The sequence below is a fragment of the Trichosurus vulpecula genome, chromosome 1 (genome assembly GCF_011100635.1).
Source record: "Trichosurus vulpecula isolate mTriVul1 chromosome 1, mTriVul1.pri, whole genome shotgun sequence".
Lineage (NCBI taxonomy): Eukaryota > Metazoa > Chordata > Mammalia > Diprotodontia > Phalangeridae > Trichosurus > Trichosurus vulpecula.
Window position 1 is genome coordinate 34,047,119 of NC_050573.1, and position 23,041 is coordinate 34,070,159.

The 23,041-nt window shown below is 50.4% G+C and overlaps 1 protein-coding gene across 3 annotated transcripts in view; it reads right to left on the reverse strand.

Moving 5' to 3' along the window:
• SH2B3 (SH2B adaptor protein 3) overlaps window positions 1-21,531 on the reverse strand; it is a 96,315-nt gene extending 74,784 nt beyond the window's left edge. For 2 of the 3 annotated variants that reach the window (XM_036736879.1, XM_036736863.1), the window contains exon 1: window positions 19,916-20,039. The gene's annotated coding sequence lies outside the window, so the exon portion shown is untranslated. Of the gene's footprint in view, window positions 1-19,915; window positions 20,040-21,459 lie in introns of those variants that run through there. The other variant, XM_036736871.1, reaches the window with a different exon arrangement.
• Window positions 21,532-23,041: the final 1,510 nt, after the last annotated feature.

Genomic DNA, 23,041 nt, shown 5'->3' on the forward strand with positions numbered 1-23,041 from the left:
ATAATCTTCAGCTTCCCTGAACTCTCAAATGGCTATTGGGGGATCTGGGTTCAGATTCTGAGGAGAAAACAATCTGTTGTCCTGCAGTGGAAGAAAACTGTCAGGTCAGGAGACCTAGGCTCCAGCAACAGCCATCTCTCCCGTACAGTGCTCTATATTAGAATCATAGACTATCAGAGCTCGAAGGGTGTTAGAACATAGACTATCAGAGCTAGAAGGGATCTGAGAACACAGGATGTCAGAAGTGGGAAAGGCCTTGGAACCCAGATTGTCAGAGGTAGAAGAGATCTTAGAACATAGGATGTCAGAGTTGGGAGGGTCCTTAGAACATATGTCAGAGCTGGAAGAGACTTTAGAACATAGGATATCAGAGTTGGGAGGGACCTTAGAATGGAAGATATCAGAGCTGGGAAGAGGGGCCTTAGGACATAGTGTATCTGAGCTGGAAGGGGTTGTAGAACAAAGAATGTCCAAACTGGGAGGGCCTTACAGCACTGACCCCTCCCTTCAGGGCCCCAGTGTTTCCTCTTTCCTGGAATAAAGGGCTGGGGCCTGGGGCCAATGAATTCACTAGGGTGAGAAACTCTGAAAGATGCTGGCCTGGCCCTCCTCCAGGTGAATCACTCTCCTGGCTGGGCCAGCCTCCAGCATCCTGGTCTCCAGCATCTTTTACTTCAGATCGTGAAATTCACATTGGCCATGACCACCCTGAGTCAAAAAATGAGTCCAGAGACCCAGAAGCGAATTTCTCCCAGAAATCTGGGAAGACCTGGGTTTGACTCTCGCCTCTTAATCCTTGCTAGCTGTGGGGAAGAAGAATCCCTGTAGAATTTACCCTGCCACATTCATAGGAGGCCCCAGTGGGACAATGGATGTAAAGTACTTTACAAACCATAAAGAGCTATATGAATGCTGGATATTAATTACCATTATCATTATTATTAATGACCACAGAGGGCATGTTGGTGCTGGCCAGGAGACAAAGCATCCATAGGAGGATGAGGTGCAAGGGGACCCAGAAAGTGATGAGACATCAGAGAACTTACTCCAGACAGAGAGTTTGGGAAGAAGAGTTTGGTATCTGTTTCCCAAGCTCTCCCCACCCCCTGAATCCCTCACGGAACAAGCAGCCAGGCTAGACATGCCATGTCAGAGTCAGACAGCTACATCCATATTGTCAAATGTCTACACCCATTTCCCCACCCTGGCCCAAACTGGGCTGCGCCAGCGTTCAGGGGACCCTGGCAACTCCAGTGAAAGGGTCAAAAACACAAGCACACCCAGAGCCTAGTTCATAGGATCATAGATTTCAAGGCAGAAGGACCACAGAGGCCATCGCGTCCAATCCCCTCATCTTATAGTGGCAAAGCAGCCACCCCATGATTCACACAAACTAGTAAGGGAAGAGGGAGGTCCGAACCCAGATTCTGGGACCCCAAATTCAGAACTTTTCTTAAAGCCTCATGATGAGACATAAATATGGGACCTATTCCCTTAGAGGGGACCAAAGCAGCAGAGGAAAAGAGGAGGGCAAAGATGACAAAAAACCCCACATTGACCCCAAATCTTACTGCAGTTCTATTAAAACTTAAGGCTTTCTTCTTTCTCATGGTTCCTTTCATTGGTTCTAATTCTCCTTTACAACACGACTAATGTGAAAATATATTTAATATGAATGTATATGTAGAGCCTATATCAGATCGCATGCTGTCTTGGGAGGGGAGACAGGGGGGGAAAATTTAAAACTCAAAATCTTACGGAAGTGAATGTTGAAAACTAAAAATAATTAATTTAAAAAACTTTATGGCTACATGAAGACTTTTGGGGACCCCCATATATACGCCTCCTCTGCTTGATGTCACAGCCTGTCCCCAGACTGATTGTATTGGCATCCCATTGGTATCCCTCATGCTCTCAACTCTCTGACTACACAACATTCCCTCCCATGCCCAACACACCTTGGTTTTGTAGAGATGATGCCCACCCTCCTCACCTCTACCTCTTAGAAAAAGGCTCAGCTCAAGACTCACCCCCTATTCTATTCTTTTTTGGATTCCCCTAGGTCAGGGGCTCTTAACCTAGGGTCTGGGAAACTTGGGTTTTTTTTTAATATTTTGAAACTATATTTCAACATCACTGGCTTCCTTTGTAATTCATATATTTTTATTTATGCATTTAAAAACACTCTTCTGAGAGGAGGTCCATAGGTTTCAATAGACTGTGTGCCCCCATCGTTAGGGCGAGTACTTCCATTTGGAAGATTATATTTATTATGTACATTTTTCACATTTATTTTGTTCATATTCTCTATTTGCTTGTCTCTGAGCATATTCCCTCCCCACACAGCCCATATGGATGTTCCCTAAAGTCAGAGGACCCTCTTCCTGAGACTTCTGTCCTGTATCCCTGGTGCCTACCATTTAAGTAGTAAGCACTTAATAAAATGCTTGTCGACTGACAGATTGAAAGAAAGAAAGAAAGAAAGAAAAAAAAGAAAGAATGAATGAAAGAAAGAATAGATGAAAGAAAGAAAGAATGAACAAATAAATGAAAGAATGAATGAATGAATGTACCAATGAATGAATGAATGAGGAGACTCCTGCCTGCGGGGAGAGAAAAAAAAAACAACCAAAAAACTGAGTCTCTTGGGTGAATTCAGTCCTAGCTCAGAATCACTTATCATTGACCCAGAAAAGCCCTAGGAAAATTTTTATAGTAAGCGAGATTTATCTAACACCTTAAAGTTTGTAAAACGCTTTATAAAAATTGTCCCACTTAAGCCTCCCGGTGCCTTGTGAGGGAGGCACTGCAGGTATTATTATTAACCCCATTTTCTAAAACAGATTCAGATGGGTGGATGGGATCCTAGCTCAGACACTCGCTGCCTGTGTGATCTTGGGCAACCACTTTCCCTCTCTGGGCCTGTTTCCTCATCTATAAAATGAGACTAGGCGGCCCAAGAGGTCCTTTCTGGTCCTACCCAGGTCTATGATCCTATGATGCCAGGTCCCTACACCTTCTTGGTCCTCAGTTTCCTCATCTGTAAGGGAGGGATATGGATTAGAAGGTCTCTGGGCTCCCTTCCAGCTCTTTAGCTCTAATCCTAAGCATCCTCAAGAAGTGACCATCCAGTCTTTCTTTGAACTCCTAAAGTTTATGAGGAGTTCATTTCTTCACAAGGCAGCCCACCCCATATCTGGACAAACTCCTATTGGTCCAAGGTTAACATAGCTAATCAGAGTCAAAGTCAGAACTTGGATCCAGACTTTGAGACTTCAAGTCCTGTGCTCTTTCCACTAGGTAGCCCAAGATCTTGAAGGAAGGTCAAACAACAGAGGAGCATCCCCACTGAAGCAACGGGATTCGGACCCAAGGCAGGGCAGAAGAGAGACCAGCTGATCCTTAACAAACATCAGGCTGTGGAAACAGAACCTCTAATTCTCCCTTACTTCCCATCCTGAGATTCTTCCCAAACATGGGAAATCAGAGGCATCCCACAAAATACCCTGGAGAGCCAGGAAAATGATCCAAGGCCATGATGCCTCTTTCTTTCAAACTTTACTGTAAATTTCCAATAACTCCATCCAGGGACATAGGAAGAACCAGGCACCAACTAGGTGAGTTTCATGGCCCCTCTCCCTGGCCAGCATGATGAGACATGGAGCCGAAGACTCGAGTCTGCCATTTGTGTGATCTGGCATCTCTCTGTAGAACGAATGCAGTCGCTTCATTCTCCTCCTCTGTAAAGTGAGGGAGCTGGATTCTCTAAAGACCCTCCCTACTCTAAAATTCTATCGCTTCATGCTCAGACCCCTCTTGCACTTAAAGGCAAAAACGTAACAGGTCTTTAGGAGATGAAGTGAAGTCTTTTAGAATTAACTGGATTCAATTCCACAAGCATTCATTTAGCATCTCCGGCTTCTGAAGGCAAAAAATAGAGTCCTGACCTTGGATAAGTTCATCTTGTATATTGCGATATTCATCTATTTAATTCTGCTTCTATGGAACAGCACCACATCCTGACCTGGCTAAAAACCAAGCAATAACATTGAATTTGGAGTGAGCAGATTAAAGGAGGGTGGGTTAGGGCTGGGAGAGGTCTTAGAGGGAAAAGAAAGGGGGATAAGCAATTACATAGCACCTACTAGGTGCTAACCCCTTTTTTCCAAATGTTGTCCTATTTGATCCCTGTAACCTTGCAAAGAAAGCGCTATCATTACCACCATTTTACATGTGAAGAAACTGAGGCAGACAGAGGATAAGTGACTTGCCCAGGGTCACATAGCTTGTAGATGTTAGAGGCCAAATTTGAACTCAGATCTTGATGATTGCAAGTCCTACAAGAAGCTTGATGACGGCCTGGTGCTCCATCTGCCACCTAGCTGCCTTAAATCTAGTTTAAATCTTTCATTTTGCAGATGAGGAAACTGAGGCCCAGAGAGGGTATGGAACTTGCCAAGGTCCAGGTAGTGATAAAGGTAGGATCTCAACTCCTGTCCTCAGGATCCCAAGTCATTGTTTATTCTTTCTACCATGTTATAGGAATTTGAGTCAGATCTGGGTTCAAATCATGTTTCTACCCTTTACTACCTATGTGACCTTGGATGAGTCTCTTTCCCTCCCTAGGCAGAATCAAGTGGTTACTAAGCACCTACTATGTGTTAGGCATATGCTAAGCCTGCCCTCAAGGAGCTTACAGTCTAATAGGGAAGACTGCGTGCAAACAAAAATATACAAAGCAAGCTCTAGACGGGATAAATAGGAAATAATTAACAGAGGGAAGGCACTGGAATGAAGGGGGCTGGGGAAGCCTTCCTGTAGGAGGTGGGATTTTATTTGGTTCTTAAAGAAAGCCAGAGAGGTCAGTAGTGACCGAATAGTGACAGAAGAGGGAGAGCATTCCAGGCGGGGAGGACAGCCAGAGAGAATGCCTGGGGCTAAGATGGAGAGTCTAATTCATGCAACAGCCAGGAGGCCGGTGTCACTGAATCGAAAGGGTTTGCAGTTGATGGTAGGTGGCATAGGGGATGATAGAAAGCTGGGCTGGGTTTAAATCCAGCCTCAGATGCTAGCTGTGTGACCCTGGGCAAGTCATTTACCTTTTGCCTCAGTTTCCTCATCTGTAAAATGGGGGTAATAAATAACACCTACCTCCCAGAGCTGTTGTGAAGATCAAGTGAGATAATATTGGTAAAGTGCTTAGTACAGTGCCCGGTACATAGTAGGTGCTTAATAAATGCTTGTTTCCTTCTTGCCTGCCTGCCTTCTATCTAGCCTTAAAGCATCAGTGTGCCCTAGGGCCATTTCAAGGGCTGTTCCTCACTGGTTGGGGGTGTTCCATGGAGGGGGTACTCCCAAGAGAGGCAGCTCTGTCACAGGAAGAGAAACCCCAAGTCTGGCTTGGGAAAAGTGAAGAAGCCCCACTTTGAGGGCTGGCTAAACCTTCTCAGGCTCCCCCTGCCCTGTACCGGATGTGCCTAACTCCTCATCAGCTGAACTGGCCGGGTCTGCCTCACAGAGAAGAGCTGAGAACAGGGAGATTTACTGACTTTCTTCCGGAGCCTGCTGGATCCGAGTCAGCAAGGGTTACCATGGGGCAGCGGGCCAGGGCTGGCCCTCAGGGACGCTCATGGCTGCCATCTCCCTTTTCATGTGCAGCCAAGGCCCAGCTGGGCCAGCTTCCACATTAGAATGCCTGTGCCCCTGGTGCCTTTGGATTCTGTTGGGCCAAGAAGGGCTTTGGACCCAAGGCTCAAACAGTGAAGTTAGAGTAAGGAGAAATCACCGCAGAACCTAATTTTGAAAAAAGAACATATATTTAAGACTAGGCATTGATCCCACAGGCAACTTGGCCCCATCCTACGAGATCAACCCAAGGGCCGCATTCAGGGGGTCAGGGGATTAGAACTCGTTCCTCCTCCCACCCTCAAAAGACAACCTCTCTTCTCCCCAAAGGACACCTTTGTCAGGGCACCCAAGCCCAGAACCCTCTAGGTCAAAGATGCTTAACCTGGCATCCACAGGGAGGGGGGTTGGTCTGTGAATTGAGTGGGAGGGGGAGTTACATCTTTATTTTAATATAATTCTCTTCCTTTGTAATCCTATGTATTTTATTTTCTGCATTTAAAAACATGATTCTGAGAAAGGGTCCAGAGGCTCCCTCAGGCTACCCAAGCAGCCCAGAACACCCAAACAGGTGAGAAGTCCTCCTGTAGGTATATCCCAGCCTATCTTAACATTGAAGCTAGGTTAAAAAACAAAAATCCCTTCTCTTAGGAGCACAGACTTAGAGCCAGGAGGCCATCCAGTCCAATCCATCCCCAAAAGAAACCCCGCTATAATCTCCCAAATAAGCCGTCATTCAGCCTCTGCCTAAATACCTCCAACGACAGGCAACCAATTTCTCCATCCCTCCAGCTCCCCCAAATTACCAGCATTTATTTTGTGACAAAAAGATAAATACAACTTTACACTTGTTGTCTTCCCATTAGAATATAAACTCCTGAAGGCAGGCGCTGTTTCATTTTTGTCTCTGCTTCTCCAATGCACGCAGTAGGTGCTTAATAAATGCTTGTTGGTTGACAGATAAACTGAGGGATCACAGATACCTATGCAACTTTTGAATGCTTCTCATTGTTAAGAATTTTTCCCTTCTTAACAGCAAGCCTAATATGCCTCCTTCCCACTTCTATCCCTTGTCCCTGGTGCTGCTGCCCCTAGGGGCAAAACCAAACAGAACCGAATTGCCTTAATTTTACAGCTAAGGAGAATGAGATAGAGTAGGGGGGTCTAGGGGTCATCGACTCCAGCCTTAATCTCTCATCACTTTACAGCTGTGGAAACCGAGGCCCCAGAGTTAAGTTCCTTGCTCAGGCTCACATAGCTTCTAAGTGTCTGAGGCAGGGTTTGAACCCAGGTCTTCCAGACTCCAATTCCAACACTCTCCCCACAGCATTGTACTTCTTGGTTCACCCAAGGACACACACTAGCTAATAAGTGGTAGGTGTGAGATTTGAACCCAGGCCCTTTGACTTCAAATCCAGAGCTCTTTTCCGCTGTGCCAAGCTCTTCTCAGACACAGGACTCAAATCATTGGTTGATAAAGAAGAACTTTGTAAATCTAGCAAATGAAGTAATTTTTTTTGGAGGGGGCAAGGCAATTGGGGTTCAGTGACTTGCCCAAGGCCACACAGTAAGTGTCAAGTGTTTGAGGGCAGATTTGAACTCAGGTCCTCCTGACTCCAAGGGCTGGTACTCTATTCACTGCACCACCTAGCTGCCCTACAAATGAGATAGTTTTTGGAAAGCACTGGGCACAGCACCCAGCACATAGTAGGTGCTTAATCAATGCTTCTTCCCCTTGGAAGTGCTCCAGAAATGTGAGTGTTTTATGATTATTGGGTGGATCCCTTGTGGAAGATTTGTGGGAGGAGCTAGTGCCTTCCCCCTAGACATTACATTGCGGTAGTCAATAGAATATAAGCTCCCTGAGGGCTGGGACTTTTCCATGTTCCTCTTTGTATCTACACAGTACCCACTTAATAAACTGTTGATTAATTAATTGCCTATATTTTGTAATTAATTTTCTATATACATGTTGTTGTCGCCTTCACCCCACCCTCCCACACGATATAATCTTGAGGAAAAGGATTCTTGGTTTTTTTCCCCTGTATCATCAGCTTCCTTATTCACAAAATAATCGATGAATTTGATAGCCTTAAAGGACCCTTCCAGCTCTACATCTGTTTTTACAGATGAGGAAACTGAGGCTGAGAGAGGCAAGTCACTTGATTTGCCCGGCGTCACAGAGCTAGTTAGTGTCTGCGGTGGGATTTGAATTCAGTTCCCCCTGACACTAAGTCCAGGAACTGGAAAAAAAAAATGCCACCCAGGCTGTTGTGATGTGAGCGCTTGTCTCTCATCTCTGCTCAGAGCAGAAAAATCAGAATGAAGTTTCACCCTCCCAGCCCTCTCCCTCCTTCTATTTCCCCAGGGAGCCTGGCCCCCAGCCTGGGAGCAGGGGCCAGGATAATCTGCCAGTTCCCTTGAATGGAAGAGTCTGGCTCAAGGAATCTCTAAAGGTCAAGATTTCATAGAGCACTCCCAGTGGTGGGGGCGGGGAGGGGGGAGGGTCTTAGCTTCTCCTTCAGGAGCAGGCAGCCTCAGTGTCCCAAGGAGGACCCTTCCTTGATTCTGGCCTCAGTTTACCCACTGTGTAAATGGGGAGAAGGGCCCAGTCCAGAGATGTTGAACTCAAGCCAAGCCAATAAAGGTCCCAGAGGCCAGAGGCTGAAAGAAACCGAAGTAAAGGCAGAAAAAGCTTAGGATGTGGTGCAGAGCCCAAACCCCTGCCCCTTCAGGGCTTCCTCCAGCTGCCCAATGCTTCCAGCAGCCCAGGGCTGTCAGTATTACCCAGTTCAAAGCAGCACGCTGTGGCATTCGCAGGGTCAGCCCTCGGTGCTGAAAAGTGTGGGAACATTTCTGTGGCCTGGAGGCTCAGGAGGTCTGGGGGTGGGGGGGAAGAGGGGGATGTACTTAGGAAACATCAACGGAGTCAACAACTACCCAGCTAAGGCTCCCACAGCCAAAGACCAGGGGCTGAATGTGGCGGTCACTGGCCCTTGGCTGTGGGGGAGGACCCAGAATGCCAGAGTCCCTGCCTTGGCACCTAAGGCCTTGGGCGGGGGGCTCCTCTCCCTGTACCCACCAAGGAAATCCTCTGAAGCTATTGTTCTACAAGGTAGAACCTGGGTGTGGCTCATAACACCGGGCCTTCCAAGGTCTTCTAGTGCCGCCACTTTACAGATGAGAAAGATGAAGAGACTGGCCCAAGGTCATACAGGTGCTAAGTGATCACGGCACCATAGCCAGAGAGCCGGAAGGAGGCTTGTTTGGCCGATGAGGAAATTGGAGTTCCACAAACTTAAGGGACTTGTCTAAAGACATCTAGGTAGTGGATGTCAGGTTTGGCTTCCTCTTTCTCACCTCAAGTAGGTAACTGACCGCAGCAGAAACCATCCCAAAGAGTGCGAAGGTGGGAGGCCTAGGTTTGGATCCCTGAAAAGTACCAGACAAGTCAAGCGACTTTAACAGGCCTTGATTTCCCTAGTTTTAAAATGACGGAGTTGGACTAGAGGAGGGTCCCTTCCAGCTCCGAATCGATGATCCTACTCTAAGTCTCAGTCTCCCCAGCTGTAAAATGGATATCTTCATCGTTGCACTCGCCTTACCTCCCGAGGTCACAAAGAGAGAAGGATTTTATAAGCCTAAAAGGGTTAGTTAAGAACAAAACATAAGCTGCTCTCTCTATTTCTTAACCCTAAAGTCCTGCACAGCAGGTTCTGGCCTAGGCTGATCTCATGACTGAGGGATTAAAAGGGTAATTAGTAACAGCCTGAAATGAGATCTAGATGGACAAAAACTGTGAAAAGTGAACTGTGGAGGGAATGTCTGTTCTCTCACAGCTGTAGGGGCAGACGAGAGTTGGGAGATGAGGAAACTGAGGCCCAGAGGAGGTGAGGGATTCCACTCCTGCCCTCAGTTGTAAGTGGGGCCAAGGGCAAAACCCACTCTGTCCTGCCTCTCCCACTCCCACAGGTAGGAAAGGAGAGTCACAGGACAGGGGTTCAAATCCTACTCTGATCCTTGGGGCCTTCATTTTACCTTTCTTGGGCCTCAGTTTCCTCATCTGTAAAATTGAAGAATACGGGGGAGTTGAATTAGATGACTTCTACTCTTGGTCTCTGTTTCCCCATCTATAAAATGGGGGTGGAGGTGATTGGACCAGATGATTCCTAGGGTCCCTTCCAACTGTAAATCTGCACTGTGCTCATCTTTTTCTGGGTGCAGAGTGGCAGGGCCAGGTACTGGGGGCTTGGCCTGAGTTCTCTCCCCTCCCCCTCTCACTCATCCACTCCCCACTCCCTTCCCAGACCCCAGCTGGGCAGCTCTGCTGGAATTTCCCAGGCCAGCCCCCATCCTGTTGAAATTAATAGTCCCACCAAGAGCCAAACTCCACACACTCGGCTCTCAAGGAGGGACAATTACTGTGTTGTTCGGAGAGATCTTATCTCCCTAATGAACAATTTAGAAGCACCCAGGCAATTACACAGACTGCCCAAGGAGGAGTCTGGGGATCGGGATCGAATCACACGGCTCCCACCCCCAGCCCTCAACCCCCCTCAAACCAGAGGCCTCATTAATAGAGAGAAACTGTGAATGCACCAAGAAACCTTTGATTCAGACCCATCTGCTCCAGGGCAACTCTGTCCGTGCCACCCACCCTGGCCTTCATGAAAGCCCCCTGCTCCCTCCACATGGAGATCTAGTTGGTGAGAGCCCCTGTGTTCCCCTGGGAGGCAGGCAGCCCAGGAAGAAGATAGTCTTTAAAAAAAAAATGAGGCAGAAGAGAGAGAGAGAAAGAGAAAGAGAGACAGAGACAGAGAGACAGAGACAAGGAGAGAGAGAGAGGTAGGGAGAGAGAGATAGGTAAAAGAGACAGAGAGAGGTAGAGAGATAGGGAGAGATTCAGAGACAGAGAGAAGTAAAGAGAGATAGGGAGAGAGATGGAGAGACAGAGACAAAGAGACACAGAGAGATAGAAATAGGGAGAGAGACAGACAGAAAGATGTGGGGGTGGGGGTCTTGGTGGCTAAGCTGGCCAGGACCCTTGAAAGAAACAATCCATTACCAAGTATTTATTAAGGGGTGCCTCCTACTTCCTCTCCTGGGGCACCAAGGGTAGGCATGTGGTCCCTTCTGGATTAGGGGAAGTTGGCTTGTACTCACCTCCCCCCTCCCCCCTCAAGTTCTCCTCTCCTCATCTAGGAGGCTAGAATTCTCTCCTTCCTGTCCCGGGTTTTCACTACTGCTTTCCTGCCCTGTGTATTGTGGCTGCCTCCGGCCACTTCTGCAGAGTTGGCATCTCAGCTTCGGTGCCCACTAAATCTCCTCCCCTAGAACCCCCCCCTCCCCCTGAACATCTTTCCTCCCCCCCCTCACCTCTCCAAGAGCCCTGGGCCAAAGCTCAGGGCTGCTGTTCCCTTACCTGCCGACCCAGCAATGGCTCTCTGGTCTCAAGGGCTCAGCCAAATGCCACCAGATGGGCAAGCAGAGGTTGCTCCCTTCACCCCCCAACCCAAAGCCCAGCTCTAGGTCCTTCTCCACCCATGCTGGGGGTCCTACCCTGCTTCCTCCACCTAATGTCAGAAATGAGGGCAAGGTGAGCATTTCCCAGTTAATTATAGGTTCTGAGCTGAAAGGGGAATGGCAGGGAGGGAGGCCAGGGGGAAAGAGAGTTCCCATGGTGAGGAATTCTGTTTTCCTTTTCACGGGTGGGGACAGGAATGGTTTAAAAAGCAACTCACAGAGATAGCTTAGCACAAGGCAGAGGAGAAACAGAAAGTTTCAGCCTACAAATAAATTTGCTCTGAATGCCCCCAGTTGGGGGTGGGGTGTTTCATCTATTTACAAGGCAGATTCTTCTTCTGTGAAGTCTTCCTTGATACCATTCATTCATTCTTTGGATAAACATTTATTAAGCACCCACTGTATGCCAAGTACTATGAACTCCAGCCAGAAATAATTTCTCCTTCTGCCTTTTTTCCCTAATCCTAATTGTCATAGAATATAAGCCCCTTGAAGTCAGGGACCATGTTTTTGCCTTTTGTTGTGGGTTGGCACATAGTAGGCATTTAATAAATGCTTGCTCACAGTTCTGCTTCTGCTATTTACTTGGTCATACCCTGCCCATGTACAAGTCTCTTAACCTCTCTGGCCTCAGTTTCCTTATCTGTAAAATGAAAGAATTGGACTGGATGACTTCAATGATCCTGTCCAGCCTCCATACTATGAATCTACGATACCAGAAGACACAGAGTATGAGAGAATATAGCTGGGAAAGAACTTAGAATGCATGCTGGATTCAGATCAAGAACAGAGCTTAGGACATGGAATATCTGAGTTGGGAAGGGCCTTAGAATGCATAATGTCAGGTCTGCGAGTGGGGAGGAGGAAGGAAGCACTTTTAGAACATGACCTGTCAGAGCCGGAAAGGCCCTTAGAATGTGGAATTGGCTGAACTTTAAGGAAGGGAAGGAACCTAGAACCTAGAACCTCAGAGTAGTCCAAACCCCTCATTGTATAGACAGGACAACGGAGGCCCAGAGACAGAAGTGACTTGTCACATGACTTGCCAGTGGCAGCCAAATCTGAACTCAGACCTGATTCTAAATCCAGCCCTCTTTCTCAAAAAGCCCAGATTTGTTGGGCCAGAGCGAGGACCACCGAGGTGTCCAAGGCTGGGAGAGATAGCTCAGGATTCTATGACACGCACCCCTTGGCCTGCTCTAGGCTAAAATTCACCATCACTCTCATTGGGGTTTCCTGCGTTACCTTGGACTCATATAAAACATTTATCGGGCTTGCACATGCTGTTTGAACAGGAAATGTCCTCCCGCATCCTCCCCTCCCTGCTCCAAGCCTCCTTCCCCCCCCCCCCCCCCCCACTGCACTGCATGTGAGGACCAGGAAAGCTCTGGGTTCTGCTACTTCCCCAGTCATCCCCTAGCCAGCTGGGGGGGGGGTGGGCTGGGGCAGAGAAACCGGCCCAATCCTAGAAGCTCAAGTTTGTTCGGATTCTGACTCCCCCCTTTATTTGGCTTCCTATCCCTGGTGCTAATGACCACGCTGGGCATATGAGTCACTTAATAATTGCAAAATACTTGTTGAACTGAATGTGTCCCTCTAAAATTGGGGACTGTTGGGTTGGGACTGGTGAGCCCTTGATGCCCCACACCTGGGAGAATGAGGTAGAGAGACTTTTGGCCACTAGAAGCCCTTTTCTGCAATTTTTTTGGAGGGATACCTCATACCATTTCTTAGACAGCTCTTTTCACTGCGATAGTGGGTGGTTGAGTGGAGGTCAGGAGCCCTTGGATCTAGTTCCAGGTCTGCCAACTATCTATCCAACTGTGTGACCTTAAGTAAGCTACCTAGTCACTCTGGGCCTCCACTTCCTCATCTGTAAAATGGAGGCAGCAATACCTTCTCACCTTTGAAGACCAAATAAAAAATGCACCCACAAATGTTCTGGAAAATTAAATGTTCTATTCAAATCATAGCTGGAAGGGACCCTAGTGGCTAGTGAATCCAATTCCTCCCATTTTACAGATGAGGAAACTGAGGCTGGGAGAGGTTTTGAGGCAGGATGGGAACCCAGGTCCTCATGACACCAAGTGCAGGACTTTATCCATTTATACCACATTGCTCCTCTAAAGGATATTTTTCTCCTCCCTTAATTCAGTTGGTATGGAGGACTACCATCTTTATTCCCTCTCCCCCCTCATATCCACCAATCCCTAACCTCCCCCACTTCTATCAGGGCTGCCAGCCTGTCTGTGAGTCAGCAGCCTAGATGGGCTCTGACTTCCTAGTATAGGCAGCCAGAGGTCTCCCCCCTACCCCAGCCTCCAGGGCTGGAACCGCCGAGCAGCCGTAAACACCCCTGGACCAGAGTCGGGATCAAGCTGGGAGGCCAGGACTGTGCCCAAGCTCAGTCCTAGCAGGGCTAGAGAGCTAGGGGGAGGGAGGCACCGGACATGCCCTACCAGAAGCAGCAGAAGCAAGGGGATGGCTGCAGGCTAAACAAACTCCCCAAACAACCCCTCCCCTGCTTCTCTGCCATTTGTGTCTCTTACCCGCCACCCCCACTTCTTCCAATCCACTCCCCTTTCCAGGTGCCGGCCAGCTCAGTGAAGCTGGTCCAGATTTCCTGCGCACCCTTGGCTAAGCCTCCTAACCTCTATGAACCTTCATCTTCCCACTGGGGCATCTGAGTGGTGCAGTGAGTAGAGATTGCCAGGCCTGGAATCTAGAAAACCGGAGTTCAACTCCTACTTCAGACACTTACTAGCCCAGGCAAGAAGTCCCTTAAGCAATTTCAGCCTCCATTTCGTTATCTGTGAAATTAGGGGACTTGATGGCATCTAAGGCTCCTTGCTCCAAATCTCTGATCCTTAAGTGGTTGATGAAGATTTCACACATATAATTTTAAGCCTTACAGCAGCTCTCTAAAGGAGTTAGTATCATCATCCCCATATCACAGATGAGGAAACTGAGGCTCATAGCAGTCCAGTGACTTGCAGTTATGCTCATTTTAGGGCTAGGTAAGAAAACTCCTTTTCCCCAGGAGGAATGTGGTGGGTTCCAATGTGGGTCAGCACCTTCTCTTCAACTTACAGAGCAGGCTAGAACAATGGTCTCAAATTCACATCCAAAAGGGGCCACCTAAATCCTCTGCATATTGACTTAGAAAACCACATATCAGCTTTATCTATGTTCTATTGTGTTTTTATTATTTTGTTAAATATTTACCAATTACATTTGAATCAGGTTCAGGTTGCACTCCCATGCCTCTGGCCTAGAGCACAGAGAAGGTAAGGGACTTGCCCAGGGTCACAGAGCTAGTATGGATCAGAGGTGAAATTTGAAACCAGGTCTTCTCTTCAATACACCTTGCTGCCTCTCTGGGTCTTATAGGTGAGAAAGCAGGCTCAGAGAGGCCAAGAACCTTGCCCGGGGTCACCAGGGATAAAAGGTCAGAGGAGGGATTCAAAGATGGGTCTCCACATCCACTGCCCTGTCTATTGTACCACACTGCTCCAGAAAATATTTTCCTCATGCCTCCATCCCCTCCTCTCAGCCCCTCCCTGAAATTAGAGCTGGAAGGTGTCTCAGAGACCATGTAATACAATCCGTTTGATTTACAGATGGGGAAACTGAGGCCCAGAGAAGGAAAGGGTTTGGGCCGAGGTCAGATAACCCAAATGTCCACATACCATCCCAGAGTCTGTAGGGAGAAATCTGTGTGTCCAGGAGTGGGGTCCCCAGTCAACCTTCCCTCCCATACCCAGGCCCCTCAAAAGCAGTGACATGTGGGGGGCCAGAGGGAGCTCCACCCGTGTTTCCATTCTGGAACTGGCCTGGGGCGAACTCTAGATGCAGGCAGGCAGCCACATGACCTAGGCTGGCCCAGAGCCCTTGCTGGCCATCGATTATCCCACCCTCATGTGTCATCTGGGTGGCCCTTCTGCCTGGATGGTCACTGACACAGAGGGGCACTGACTCAGTCCCAGTACCTAGGGCCTCCAAAAGGCCCATGGGCCTGGGAACTCAAGCTCCTGAGTTCAATTAGATCTGACTCACTGCTTGACCCAAAAGGAGTCACTTCCCTTCCCAGGTCCTCAGGGGAATGGGGAATGAGGACCTTCTGGGGAAGGATGAGCCCCCTCTGGCAAGAGAATCTGGCAGAGACCACAGCATTCCTAAAAGAACCAAAAAAAGCCACTCCCTGGTATGACTTGTCCACCTGCTCCAGTCCCCTTATACTGCGTCTATTCTTTCCTAAGTCTCTTCTCTTCCCTCCCCCCTTTTCCTGTTCCTTCTTTCCCATCCCAGCTCTGCCTGACCTCTTTAGGCTTCTATGACTCCCCCATCCCCTCATGTAAAGCAGGGGTGACATACTGTTTGTCCATCTCTACCACATGGTAACAGTTTCTATTTTGAAGACCCAAGCAACCAAATAAGACAGGAGTTTTCCAGGAAACTTGAAATAAAAGTTCTTCTTGCTCTGGGAATCTAGGATAGGGCTCACCTTTGGGGTCTCTTCTTTGAATTGCCAAATGTTTGGAGATAATACGCTTTATAAAGTCTGGAACATCAAAGGGACCCGGGACAGATTAAGACATAAGGACAGTGTTCCCATTTCACCGCCTCATGCCAACCTGGGATGCCCTCATTCCCTAACAATGTGTCTACTCCTGGCCCCTTTTCAAAGGATACTGGTGGCAAGAGAGTTATGGCTGGCACTGAGTACCCCTGCCTGCCAGCTTGTCTGACTCTGACCAGCTCCCAGCCAGACCTCTGGGGCATTCCATTCTGCCATGCCAAAACTCTCTCAGCCTGCCATCAGGCAGAGCATGCCCCTGATGCCACCAGGTCAGGCAGAAGAGTAATGTGATGTTCCCTAGAAAGCACAGCCCCTAGATGCATAGCCCTGGATGCTACCCATCAGCTCTTCCAAGGCCAGCCAGTCCTCCAGGAGAGGCGGTGCTGCCCCAGCTCATCCAAATGTCAGGGTACCCTGGCACCAAGTCAGGACAGGCAGGAGGTCCAAGGAGTGCTAAGTTGGCAGCAATGCCATCTGGAAACTGTCAACTTCACAGAGCCAGCTCGAATAAATTTGGGTAACCTCTGCTACATTTTGATTTTTTTTAAAAGAAATTTATATTTATAGGCAAAAGCACTGAGCGCAAGCCCCTGGAGGGGTACTCCACAGCATGTTTTGGGGAAGAAAGAGGAGGAGATGTGAGAGTGGAGAAGGCAAACAGAGCTGATTCAGAGCACAGGACAGGACATTTTTTTTTCCCAGACCTTGGGAACCCAAAGCATTTCTTCCTAAGATTCTAGGAATCCACAGCCATCCATTAGCTCCCTCTCCTTCCTTCATGCCCCCTCCCCGGCCATTATTCTTTGTTATAGCCATAATAATAATAACCACTAACACTGACATAGTGCTTTAAAAGTTTACAAAGCACTTTTATGCATTATTTCATTTGCTCTCCAAACACTCCACAGAGGTTGGTGCCACTAGACTCATAAACAGAGAAGGTAAGTACAGCTCAGGGTCACACACCTATTAGGGGTTAGAGACTGTATTCTAACCCAACCTGATCCAAATTCAAGTCAAGTATATACCACGCTGGCTCTCGGATCAGAGAAGTGACTTCCAAAGCTTTCATCTATTCATTCCAGCTTCAAGGTTGGTCCCTGTACTAGAGACTTGCCTCCCACCTCCCTGCCCCCCCCCCCATTCTAGCCTGCTTTGCCAGAGGACTGTGAGATTTGAAAGGACACAGTAAAGATCACGGATTTATAATTTATTAAGTTGAATCTCAATAGAATCTGTATTTGCTTTCATAGTCCCCATACCTCCTACAGAACCTGGCACACAGTAGGTATTTAGTAAATGTTTATTGATTGGTTGGGACCTTGGAGGTCACTCAGTCATAGCATCAGGGAACTTCAAAATTGGGAGGGACCCCAGGTGCCATCGAGGCTAACCTATACCTCCAAAAGAATCCCCTCTACAACCCTAATGGTAATCCAGCCCCTGCTTGAATACTTCTGGTGATGGGGAGCCCACTACTTCTAGAGTTCCCCTTTGGGCAGCCCTAACAGTGAGTAAGGTTTTGTTTACAATGAGCCTCAATCTGTGTGTTTGCAATTTTTACCCACTGTTTCCAGTTCTCTACTGCCTAGCCCCTTCATTTTACAAATGAAGAAACTGAGACCCAGAGTAAGAACTAGAACCAAGGCCTCCAACTCCCCAGATCCAGGGCTCTTTCCATTCCATTACACAGCCTTACCTTTGGAGGCGGATGGTCAGAGGGATGAGAAGCCCTCCTCTCCCCTTCCTAAGGCACAGAGCAGGGGGAAGGGAGGCCAGATCTGCAGGACCTGTATTCAAACTCCTGATCTGCTACCACCATAACCTGTGAGACCCTGAGCAAGTCCCTGGGCTTCAGTTTCTTCCTTGGTAAAATGAGGGTCATCTGCTGTCCCTTCCAGCCCTGGGTCTATCCAGTATCCCCGGGATCTCAGAGGTCATTTAGGCCAAGCCTCTCATTTTAGAGATAAGGAAAGAGGAGCCCAGAGAGGTACAGAGCTGGAGGGGACTTTTAGGGGTGTCTAGTCTAAGCCTTCCATTTTACAGAGGAAAAAGGCTCAGTGAGGTGAGTGACTTGTCTAAGGTCACACAAACATCAAAGGTGGCATTTGAACCCAGGTCTTCCCGAGCCCAAGCCCAATACCCCATTTATTACACTATGGCTCCTCCCAGCTCTAAATTCTGTGAACTCATATGGCTATAAATAGGAAGGGGGGGATGCAGCCCTCTACTTCTGCCCAGAACCCTGCTTTGGACTGAGATGCTGGCTGATGCCACAGTAAAGGTCCCTCCAAAGCAGCCCTGAAGGACTTTGAAAGGAGGGTACTGTCCCACTCCCTCTCCTATGAGGCACTCTGAAAGTGTGTGTGAGAGAGATGGGAATCCTCTGCAGTTTTTCTCAGAGGCCCAGAATTTAAATTTCTGCTCTGGGAGATATCCCAGGGTTCCTCTGGGGCACCCAGGGATAGGGCACCCATCTCCCTTGCCATCCTGGGACTGAAACGTTTAAAGCCCCATCTGTGTTCCCTTAAATGCACCCAGTGAGGGATGGCCCAGTCAAAGGATGCTGGACTGTTTCCCTGTCTGCCAGCGGAGAATAGTGGAGGCTGTGGGGAGGTGCCCCCTCCAGTCCTGGGATTGGGGGAATTGGAAGGGAAGACCACAGGATCATAGGTTTGGAGCTGGAATGGACCTTGAAGAACATCTAATCCAGATTCCTCATTTTACAAATGAGGAAACTGAGTCCCAGACTAGGGATGTGACTTGCTCAAGGTTGCCCAGCTTTTAAATGGCAGGCGGCATTGGACCTTTCACTCCAAAGTCAAGTTCTATGGCTCAGACTACAAAAGACAGAGAGATAAGATCTTTCAGTGGAGTGCCTGTTCTTCCTCTAGGCTGATCCAAGACACCCTAGGGACTCCCCCTTCCTCATCTTGGGGCCCAGAAGTCAGGCAGTCGGTCAGTAAGCATTTAGGTGCCTGGGTGCCTCTGGAGGGTGGTGGAGTGGGGGTGGGGATAGGAGGGTGAGGGTGGGGGGAATGTTAAAAGAAGATGGGGAAGAGAAACAAGGAAATACGGTAATCAGGAAAATGAGCCAGGACTTTGATGAGTACCCCCCACTCCAAGTTCCTCAGCCCCGCCCCCCCAACACACCAAGACAGGCAGGAGGGGATTTCTGAGAGACACATGACATTCACCTAAAATACCCTACTCTGTGGGGAATGACCAAAAGCTTTGACAACCTCCTCCCACGTTGGGGAAACACCTCGGGTAACATACCCTGACCCACAGGCAGCCTGACCTAAAGAGACACCCACAGCTGTCAACCAGGTTTGGGAAAAGTGGGTGGATCCTGGAGAAAATAATTCCGGTGCTCTTGGTGGGGGTGGGATCCGTGGAGGGGCCGCTAGTCCCAAGGGCTTTCTTTCCTGGGATCTCCTCTCCAAGGCTACCACTCCCACAAAGGTGCTTGGAGTAGAGCAGAGAATTGGGAAGGGTGCTTGAGTGGAGGAAGGGGGGGGGGGCTGCCGTCCAGGGCCCCACTCTGCCCCCTCACCCCAGATTTATCTCCTCATCAAAAGGAAGAGGAGCTTAGAATAAGAAGCCGAACCTCCCCCCAGCCTCCCGAGTCTAGCTGAGTAGCCCCGGGGGCCGGCAGACTATACTTTCACTTTCTAGAAACTCACGGCAGGGATGACTCCCTCTTCCCAACAGCATACCCAACAGCCTTCTCCCCGAGCCACGGACTGACCCTTTTGCCAAGACTTGATCAGATTACCTCCCTCGCCCCCGGGATTCAGGATGGGGGTATTAGACAGTGCCCCATCACCCCCCAGAAGCCATCAGTGCCTTAAAAACCAGCCCCACACGGGTTTGCAAACCCCTTCCGCCCTTGCCCTGGGGCTGTAACACGTGGGTGCGGGGGGGAAAGAAAGGAATGGGGTCCGTTCCCAAGTCGGAGTGCGCTGGTTCTCAGCCGCAGCACCCTAGCTTGAGCGGGGGGGGGGGGGGCGGGGAGCGGAGGGAGAGGGGGAGAAGAGCGAATACCGAGGACTCGGAGAGCTGAGGCTGGGCATAAGCGGATGAGGGAGTGCCCACCACCTTTGGGGCATCAGTCCCATGTCCCCCGTGTCTTCCCTCTCCCCCGAGGCGGACCTCTCGCTAGGAGCCAGGTTTGGGGAGCCTTACCTGAGAGAGAAGCCGTGGGGGTGTAGCCGGTCCATGGTCTCACTTGTCACCGGTATCCTCTCCAGTTGCCCCCTTAAGCGCTCTCTCTCTCTCTCTTTCTCTCTCTCTGTGTCTTCTTACACATACACACAACACACGCGCGCGCGCACACACACACTCTCTCTCTCTCTCACAGACACACACACACACAGACACACACACACACACACACACACACACACAGACACACACACACACACACACACAGCTCAGGAAGGAAACCCGGACTCGGAAAATGGCCAAGGTCTCATCATTTCCGCTGACAGCGCTTGACAGTTGAAGATGAGTCCTGGGGCCAAGCAAACTTTGCCGGGGGCCAGGCGGGACGGGGCCACGAGCTGGGCTGGGGCGGGCCGCGAGCGGCGGCCTGGGCTGAGCCCTCGCTCGGGCCGAGAGCTCAGAGGAGAGCGGAGAGGACGGCGGAGAGGACAGGAGAAACAGCAGCAGGCAGCCGTGGCGGAGGCTCGGGCAGCAGAGCCCATGCCTCCCTCCGTCTGTCCCTCCCTCCGTCCCTCCCTCTCTCCCTCCCGCCGGTTACGTAAAAAGGATCATTACACAGAGAGGATAGAGGCCAGGAGGACGGCAGGGGGTGTGTGCCAGGCGCGCCGTGTCCCCTCCCCTGCCCTCGGCTACGGGCTCGGATTTAGGGCGCGCTGGGGCTGGAGGGGGTCACTGCGGGCTCGCACCCCAGACCGGGAAGCCAAGCCAACGGAGGAGGCAGAAGCAGTTCCCCTGGGGCTCTGGGCCAGAGGGGAGGAGTTTGGGAGGGCGCCTACGCCTCCTTCCCGAGACTAGGTCACCCCGAGGGGTTAGGATTTGCAGGGCCGAGGTCCCCTGCTTCCCGCCGCACCGTCCCTCCCTCACCCCTGGAGGGGTTTGGAAAGGACGGCTGAGTGTGCCCCGCTCCCTTCACCGAGGGCTGCCGCTAGCCCACCCACACCCCCAAGGCCACCTAGGAACACGTGCGAGAACCCCTGGGCCCTGGAAGCCTTAAAGCCACCGCCCCCTCCCGCGGCGCCTGGCTCCAAGTGCCACTCGCCCGGGTTGGAGCTTGCCTCTGACCCAACGCAAGCAAGCCTAACGAGTCTCACATATGTCACACTGGAAGGAATGCCAGTATTCCAGTTTCCACAGATAAGAAAACCGAGGCCCAGAGAAAGGCAGGTTGACACACAGCTGATGTAATGCCAGAACTGGGTCCAGCTCTGGTTTTCTTACTCTGCGATCCTTGCTCCTTTCCTAATGCTTCTCACACAGTCGGTGCATAATAAATGTCTGTGGAACTCGCTATTCACTGTTCTGGATATAGAGGAAATAATTTAGCCAAAGTCCTTCGGCCAGCCTTCCCAGCCCTACACAATCTAGTCCATCCGTAGTCCTCTCCTCCCCAACCTCGAACCTTTGCTCCAGTAGGGCAGTCTGGATTCTTACATCCCCTTCTCAGCCCTCCCGACCTCAGGAACGGGTTTTCCTCATCCCTGCAGCCACATTCCCGGCTCACTTACTCTATTGTCTTAGGGCACTTACTGGCCCTGCTTGGTATCAGGACACAGACGTGCCCTTCTCAGACGTGCCAGTCTTCTCTCCCCGGGAGATTTTTAAAACTCCCCTCAGCAGGGGTGGTGTCTTCTACCTTGTGTCGTCCTCCCGGGCGCCTCGCCCAGTGCTGGGCACATGGCAGGGTCTCCATGGACGCTCTTGGGAGGAAGGCACGAAGTTGCCTGGGTAAGTGGAGATGCTCCCCTGGGGGGAGGGAGAGATAGTGGCAGGCGGGGGCTGGGGGGGAGCAGCCTGGGCTCACAGCTGTCCTCGCCCCGGCTCTACACTGCCTTCAAGCGCCCCCTGCAGGGCCAGGGCCGAGCATTTATTTTGCGCCCGCTAAGTGCAGGGGTGGGGGGATACATAAATAATTAAAAACTAGCCCCGGCCTTCAATGAGCTTACATTCTCCTGGGGTAGCCCAAACTGTAAACAGATAAGAAAACTGAGGATAATTTACCCCGTCTTTCCCAGGCGGCGGAAAAGTTGGAGAACTTTCCAAAGTGGAGGACATTTGGCTTCGCCGGGTTAGGGAGAGAATTAGCTCGCAGGGGAAGGGCCGGAGCCCCGACTTACGGGTCTGGGGCTCGGCAGTTCTGAGCAGGGGTAGTGCTTGGAAGCAGCAGATTAGGGGGAGCGCCCCACACCTGCCCCGCCCAGGGGCCGCCTTCCTGGTTGGGTGTCTGGGGCACCCGCTGTCCCAGAGCGGCCGGGGGTGGGGGAGGAGAGGCGGAGTGACACCGAGTGGATCCCAGGGAAGGTCCAAATGAGTCCCAAAGACCTGCCGCACAGCCCGCACACTGTGTGGCCGCTTTCATTTTCGCTTTTGTGTCTCAGGTCACTGGGAGGGACAGGGAAGCCTCCCGATGGCTTGCACGTAGGGTGAGAGGGGTTTGAAGAGCAGGGCTATGCGGCAAGACTACACTGATCCCCACCCCCCACGATCCCCACCTTCCAAATACTGCCCCCAAGACCCAGCACCCGATCCCTCCTGCCCATGCGGCAGTCCCTGGTGCCCCACCGAGAGTTCTCCTGAGGGGCTGCCCTGGAAGCCCCCACCTCTGCAGCTTTGCCCCCAAGGTCCCAATTCGGGGCTTCCCAGCAATACTGACCTTGCGCCCCACCCCAGCAGGGGTCCTCCTGATGCCCTGACCCTGGGATCCCTGAAGGGACTTGGCCCAGATCATTTTACCCAGGCCCTTCCCCGCCCCCTGCACTAGTGACCCCACCTTCCCCCAGGGCTGCCCCAGGCCCAGCGTGCAGGAAGTTTCTGCTCTCCAGCTGGAGAAGTGGGCCTTGGTCCTCAGCAGTAGGGGTGGGGGATGAGGGGCTTCGGTCAACTGCAGAAAGAGCATTGGGTCCGGGGGATCTAGATTCGAATTCTAGTCCCTGTGTGACCTTTGGAAAGTCATTTAACTTAAAGACTCTTCAGTTTCATCCTCTGTAAAATAAGGTACCGGACACTAGGTGACTTCCTAGGTCTCTGCTAGCCCTAAATCATGTGAGCCTGTGATCAATTTTTAACCAACAAGCATTTATTAAGCGCCTA